Genomic DNA, 7,831 nt, shown 5'->3' on the forward strand with positions numbered 1-7,831 from the left:
TTGTCGGGTCTGACAGCAGGGGAACAGGTGACCAGGCTGACGCTTCCCCACGCCTTGCGTGGCCCATGAGACGCGCTGGCTGCCGCTGGTCATCCCAGCCTGCCGCTGGCGCGTGCCGCGGCTGCCTCCATCCTGCACTCTGCTGCTGGGACTTTGCTTGGAATACAGTTTTCATCATGTTACTGTCTGATAAATGCTAGTCATTAGCATTAAACTGCCCTTCACATTTTAAATAACTTACTGTATCATGAAAGAACCAAGGATATGGTAATTCGTTTTGTAGGGAAGCAGTTTTAATTTTCAGCCTAGTGTATGAATAAAACCTACTTTATGAGCTGGTGTGGTGGTGCACACTTGTAATCCCAGTCCTTGGGAGGCCCAGGCAGGAGGAGCTCAGGTTCTAAGCCAGCCTCAGCACTCAAACCTTCGGCAATTTAGACTCTGTGACCAAATAAAATAAGTCTGGGAGTGTGGCCCAGAGGTAGAATGCCCCTGGGTTCCATCCCCATTGACATCAAAAAATAAAATAGAAACTACTTTGTAGGAGGATCTAAACCACGCAGCTTTTGGAGTCTACACAGCTGACTTAGCGGGCACGGGCGGGCTGTCCTTTGGGCCCAGCCCAGCGACTGGCCTTCTGGAAGCCCTGACCTGCACGCTGTGCGTGTTCAGTGCTCCTTGCTCGTGGTGAGAGCTTTGCGAAGCTGTGGCGTGTTAGTCTTCAGTGCGGGGAACCGTCTGGCTTTTTTTCATTGCCAAAAAGTTCAGATCCCAGCCTATGAAAATGATAAAAATTTTAGTCAAAAAACCCAGACAGGACACTGGCTGACCTTGTTCCCAGGTCGGAAGCTGGGTGAGGGCATTGCCACACGGATTCGTGCGGCGGAGCAGTGCCGGCAAAATTGGGATGGGCTTCAATTTCAGGCCTGTAATTGGCACCTTTCTTCATGTAGCACAGTTGGGTTATTGAGCACCTACTGTGTGCTGGGCACTCTCCAGCCAGGCTCTCCTGTCGTCAAGCCTTCACCCCTCCATGGCCCCTAGAAAGTCCACAGGTTCGCTAGCACGACGCCTGCACAGGGTCGGGGACCTGCTAGAGCACGGCGTCAAGAGGTAAAGTCGGGTTTGACTGATAGCACACCTGCAAGTTCAAGGGTGCAGAAGACCTCTGGTGACCGGAGGCACGAGGGGGCCTCAGGCCCTTGAGTGGCCTCCGGGGTCAGCTGGACGTCTTTTCAGCAGAGAGCCCAGGGGTTGGGGCGTCTCCCCTGAGCCACACTGCCCGGGGCACACGAGGACGCGGCCCCGCTGGTGTGGAAAAGCAGGCAGGTTCCAGGTGTAAATTCTGAAGCTCACTCGCTTTTCCACGTGCTAATTTATTGCATAAGTGTTAAAGAGCAGTGTTAACACGGCCACTGGGTGTTCAGAAGCACCTAGAGATAACAAAAGTAAAGCCACGCACGCGCCCTGGTACAGAGACCGAGGCCCCAGCTCCCGCTCATGCCCTTGCCCTGCTCATACGGCTTCTTCCAGTAAGGTCAGCAGTAGCAGTGACCAGCAGCTGCCCCACACGGGTCAATCATGACAGGTCTGGCCACAGGAGGGACCTGGGCTCAGCGCCAGGGCAAACATTCCCTCCTCATGCCTGGGCTGTTCTGGGGCGCTCACGGGTCCACACGGTTCAGCCCACCTCTGTGGCATGTGGCATGGTCGGGGCTGTTGGGAGCTGGGAGAGGGCCTGGGCAGGAGGCCTTGGCACAGGCTGCAATGCTGGGAGGGGCAGCAGGCCCAGCTCCTCTGCCGGGTAATCGGTCGGAGAGTCCCAGGGGGCCAACCAGCACACACCTCCCTCCAGGGGAGCCAGGTGGCCCATGCCCTGGCACCGTCATCAGGTGACTTCTCCCAGGGAGCAATCCTAGCTGTCTTCCAGGGAGCACAGCATTGCTTTGAGGGGCTGGAGAGGTGTCCTGTGGAGGGGAGCGTGGCCGGGTCCTAGAGGGCTCGTCATCTGTGCTGTGCCGTGGGTACTGGGCGCGTCGGCCAGCAGCGAGAGGACTGTGGGGTGGACAGGCCAGTGGGCAGCTGGCACTGTAGACTCGCGCTTCCAGGCATCCTGGCCCAGGGTCAGGCAGGACCAGCATGCACCCAGAAGAGAAAACATTCTTCCCAGTGACCCCATCAGTGAACATGGATAGAGGGTACAGATCCCAGGCCTCTCGTCCCGGCTCAGGAGGACTCCAGAGCTGTGCTGGCCAAGGCTGTCATGGGGTCTCCAAGTCTCCCTCTGTCTGGACCTCCCTGGGGTGCTGATCCCTAGGAAGCACCTACACTCCACTTCCCTGGAGGCGAGCTGCAGCCGCCCTTGCCGGCCCAGCCCACCCTGTAGTCCTGAGTGGAGTTGGGTCTGGAGGCTGCGGGGAGCTGGGAGGGCGGGCTGGGAGGAAAGCCACAGGCAGATACATCCGGCCTTGGCGTGCGTGGCCGCAGGCTGGTTAGGCTCCCTGGTCCCCACAGCTTGGCACGTTTCTCCCAAAGCTTGGTTTCTGTTTGCAAATCAGCAATTCATTCCTGGCTTTAGCTTTACCCTAGGTTGACCGTCCCGAGTCTTCAGCCTGGTCACCATTTGCAAAAGTGAATTCTGCATTGATCCTACCACTGCTGGCGGTGCCCCCTGCAATTTAGGGTCACGTGTCACTTCCAGACTTCAGTGATGCAGAACCAGGAGAGGCGCAGGTCCCGCCCAGTGGGGAGCCAGGGCCAGTCTGCAGAAGGTGAGTTACCTGAGCAGGGAGCACAGACCACACCTGCTTCCGGCCACTGGCAGTGTCAAAAGAATTTATTTCAAACCTGCTTAAGACTGTGGTAAAACTCAAGTTTTCCAAAAGGTAATACAGAATGTTGCACCAACCCCCAAAGACCAGAAAACACAGTGTTTGCAATTCAAAAAATACAAACGCGTGTGGATACCAATACAAAAATTAGAAAAAATTGCTTTCCTTACCACTGCCTGCACCCTGTGCTTTCAGGGGAACATGAACAGCCACAGGACCAAGAGCTGCCACCAATACCAACCACTAGGGATGGAAAGAGATGCAATATGGGGTGGGCGGGGTAGGCAGGGCAAAGAAATGTGGGAAAATGTAAGTTCTGTGTTCAGCCAAAGCAAAGACACACAGCTTTTGCTTCTGGTTACAATCCTTTGCCAAAGTTAAACAAACACCCCTCATGCTTAACACGACAGCTCAGTGCGAAGGCAGCAGCTCTACATCATGCATTACATTTCCCCTTTGCCGCCCTCTCCTCCGGTGCTGAGAAAGCATGGAAGGCCGTCCTGGGCCGTCTCCCAGAGCATGCACCCACATGTCCTTCCACAGCTGCCAGCAGCCGCCTTCCAGCCCCGAAGCCTGTTTCAGGGCCTTGACCAAGGGCCTGGCCTTCCAGGGCCCACCTCACAGGCCCATGTACTCCTGACCTTCCCCAGGAGGCTGGCAGCCATGCCCCCCCGTGAGCTGCACCCCCTGAGAAGTGCGACTTCCCTGGAGGGACTCCCAACTCCTTCCCACTGAGGTCAGGACAACCCCCGTAACAGCTTGGGCCAGAGAGGTTTCAGTAGCCATCCGTCAGTCCTCTGGAAGCGCGCCAAGGTCAGCCAGCCCCATGGCCAGCCAGCCAGCCCTGTGCCCTTAGCAGCCACTAATCCATCCTCTGGAAGTGCCCAAAGCCAGCCAGACCCATGGTCAGCCCCATGCCCTCAGCAGCTGCTAATCCGTCCTCTGGAAACACCTAAGGCCAGCCAGCCACATGGCCAGCCAGCTCCATGCCCTCAGCAGCCACCAATCTGTCCTCTGGAAGCACCCATGGCCAGGCGGCCCCAAGGTCAGCCAGCTCCATGCCCTCAGCAGCCGCCAATTCGTCCTCCGGAAGCGCCCAAGGCCAGCCAGCTCCATGCCCTCAGCAGCTGCCAATCTGCCCTCCGGAAGCGCCCAAGGCCAGCCCGCCCCGTGCCCTCAGCAGCCGCCAATCCATCCTCTGGAAGCACACGAGGCCAGCCAGCTCCATGCCCTCAGGAGCCGCCAATCCGTCCTCCGGAAGCGCCCAAGGCCAGCCCGCCCCGTGCCCTCCAGGTGCCAGCCCTCTTGCATCTCACCACACTCTACATAGGTGTTGGAGCCTCTCCCGCTGCAGAGCCTGGGAAACCGGAGCTGGCTGTAGGCTGAGGGACTCCCCCAGACATAGGACTGAAGTAACAGGTGGCAGAAAGCCGGCTCGGGGGCCTTGCACTAACAGGAGACAACACTGACAACCTGAGCAGCGCACACTAACCCAGGCCCGCTGGAAACACCCGGTCCTCCTGTGGTCAGGTGAGACCGGCCGGCCAGGGTGCCCTCCGCCGCTGCAGGCGGGGGGTGGTGCCCGTCACAAGGAGCCATGGCGAGACACTGCAGGCAGAGGACACAGGAGAAGCTCACAGGTTTGCTCGTTACCAGCGGCCTCGTCGGATGGGAGACTGTGTTTTCCTTTAAAAAGCGCTACTCCATAATCCTCAAGATAGAGCAGAGGAGGTAGGTTATACGACTAAGCCCTATGTCAGGCAGGATACCGAGGCACAGGAAAACTGGGAGATTTGCCCACCCATGCCAGGGACCATAACAGGAGAGGGACATCTGAGGGCTGCACCTTGGTGTCTGGGCCACGCACCCCACCCGAGCCCTCTCGCGGCCCCTTCCCCAGAGCTGCCAGGACCCCTCCCAGGAGGACCTGCTGCAGAAAGCCATCCAGGACGAGGGCCGCGGGCTTGCTTGCTAAAGAAAGTCCCATGGTTTCCCAGAATCTGCAGACTTGGATATCTTCTCACAATGTCTGCTTAGATTTTTCTTTAACCAGTCGAAGGCCACAAATCCGTTATTAGTCCCTTTGCCTCCAGTAAATGTGACCAAGGAGAGCAAAAGTCGAGGAAAGAGTGTTTCCTTCTGGGCCTGGGGTTGGTGAGTATCTTTCACAAGCAAAAATGTAAGGCTCATCTCTGCATTTCCCCAGCTGCCCTGCTGAGGGCCGTGGGAAATCCTGGTCGTGGCTAGGACGGGCCGGCCGCCCCGTGATACAGGCTTTCTGTGTAGCAGGAACCGACGCACTCTGAATACTCACTCATGACCAGCCAGTCGCAACCTCGTGGTCCTCAGCTGGGGCCAACGTTTCTACAACCATGCGTGGTTGTTGCAGCTAACGGGAGGTGCAACTTCTACCTCGTGGGCAGACATCAGGGATGCTGTTAACGCTTACTGACGCAAACCCTGCCCCGAAATGTGCACAGAGGTGAGAAACCCTGGCGTCACCCGCAGTCTCTGGTGCGTTCTTCAGTGTTCCCATGTTGAGACCCGTAAGGGTACATCACTCTCCCTTCCTCCTGGCCGGTGGCCATGGGTCTGGCAGGAGCTTGTGATGGATGTGACACCTGCTACTGTACCAAAGGCCCCTGGCCAGGAGGACCAGACCTTTAGAATCCCTTGCCATTAGAATTAAGGCTAAGATGCAGCTACCCCAGCAAGCAGTAGTACGCGTGGACCCTGCATCCCAACCCTGGCTCCTGGCAGAGGCGCCTTGGGGTAGAGGAAGGCGCAGAGAGGGGATGGCCTGCCCTCCACTCCTGGGGCGCTCACGGTGTTGCCCACTCGCTGGGAGGCATGGCCCCCGCCAACCGTGGGGGCCACTGGGCACCCACAGGCGTTGAGAGCATGAAGCACAAGCAGGACCGAAGGCGCAGCCAGACGCAGGCGTGCACACAGGTGCCTGCACCCTCTACAGTTAGCCATTATTTCCCCAAAGACAGCGGAGAAGGGCCAGGCCGGCCGGCTGTGGATGCTGGAGGCAGGAGCCGGGATTCTGTGTCTGACACGAGGTGCTAGTGAACACTTCCAGGCGAGGTTAAGAAGGAAAGGCATCGTGTTGACCAGAACGGCGTAGAAGGGCCTGCAGGGCCACGTCGCAGACAGGGGCATCATGTTCGACGCAGCGGGACTTGACATCCTAAATTTCTGGACGATTTACACCTGGCTGTTCCCCGGCAGTCAGCCAAAGCCTTGCCCTCATGTATGCAAACGTCACGCTGCAAAGTGCCAGGAAATCACAGCTAAGAATCTCACGCCCACCAACTGTCGGTTCTTCCCAGACACCGCTGCTTCTCCCTCCTGCTGTGAAGTGCCCGTGGTCAGCCCTTCCGAGTCCCTTCTTGTCCCTGAAAGGTGGTGTTTTGTGTTGAAGACGGGAAGGGGGGGTGGCTGTGGAGGACCGCCCGGTGCTATCCCGGGCTTCAGCCATATTGCTTTTGGGCTCTTGGATGCAGAAGAAATGGGAGCCCTCCCCCACTCACGCCATGTGGGGTGGGGAGGCCCTGGCTCCTCTTCTCTGACTTCAGGAACTTTTTTCTTAAAGAAGCTACATGGAGTGCCGGGAGTGGCTCAGTGGTAGAGTACTGGCCTGGTATTTGTCAGGCCCCGGGTTTGATCTCCAGCACCAAAAAAAGAAAAGAAAAGAAAAAAGAGGATACTGGAAATGCAGGCTTCTTCCTGCACCTCTACTCTCCCCTGAGCGGGCTCCACGGCCTTTCCCTCGGCTCCCGGCCAGCATGTCTCCCCTGCTCTCCCTCCCTGGCACCGACTTCTCTTCCAAAGAAGCGAGGCATTCCCAAGCCGCGGGTGTCCCGGTCTGCGGGCCCCACCGCGGCTTCCTGGGCCCAGGAAGGGGGCCGCGGCTTCCCTGTGTTCTTCGGCCACTGGCCATCTGTACCATGCTCCAGGCCAGGGCACCGAGGGCTCTGGGCCGGGCTCTGGTAGGAGGAAGCAGGGCCAGCAACCACTGAGCGGGGAGAGGAAACAAGGGCAGAACCCGGGCCTCCACAGGCAGCCAGCGGGCTCCGGGTGGCGGCGAGGCGGGAACCCAGCCCCAAGTAGCTCGGCCACCAGGGCAGCTGGCCTGACCCGCCACACACGGAGAGAGCGGGCCAGGCGGCTCCGTGGCCCACAGGCAAGAGCTTTGAGGTAGGACTGTTGGGTCTGCACAGCCCGGCGGAGGATACCCAGAGAGCGGGTGCGGGGCCTGGACGTGAAGGCAGACGAGGAAGCACAGTCTGTGCCGGTGTGCGGGCGAGTCTTATAAAAACCCAACCAGAAAATGGTCAGGCCGCTCCTCAGTGTCAAAATAAAAGGCTGCGTAAAATAGATTCTTTGAAAAGGAGAGAGCAAGGTGACTAGCAGGTGGGAGCCCGGGAAGGAGAGAGGGGGCGGAGGACCAGCACTGCACCCAGGCTCTGCAGGGGCGCCTGGAGCCCCACCTGGCCCGCAGACGGGCGCCCCTGGCTCGAGGGGAAGACGCAGGTGCAGGGTGAGTCTTCCTGCCTGTCAGAGATGCCGCTGTCCCATTCAGCAGAGCTACCCGCCTCCTCGGCCCTGCACTGCTGCCCTGGGGGATGAGGCTATCTCCTGGCCTCCAAGACCTTCCCAGAGGAACTTCATGGCTCTGGGAAGCTGCTTCCAAAGCCAGCAGCCAGCAGGGGAAGACCCGCCACAGCCCTTACAGTTCCAGCGTTTCTGTTGCATCTAAGAACTAAGAATCGAGTGAGAAAAATTTAACAGACTGTTGCTAATGCCTGTGCGTGTGTGTGTGCGTGTGTGTGCGTGCATCTCTGTGTATGTGTGCATGTATGTGTGTGCATCTATGTGTGTGTGTGTGTGTGTGTGTGCATGTGTGTGTGAGAGAGAGACACACAGAGGGAGAACACACAACTGGCCAATTAATAAAGGCCGGAGGAAGCCCTAAAGGGTTCTCAGCAGTTCAA

This window comes from Muscardinus avellanarius (assembly GCF_963383645.1).
Source record: "Muscardinus avellanarius genome assembly, chromosome: 20".
Classification (NCBI taxonomy): Eukaryota; Metazoa; Chordata; class Mammalia; order Rodentia; family Gliridae; genus Muscardinus; species Muscardinus avellanarius.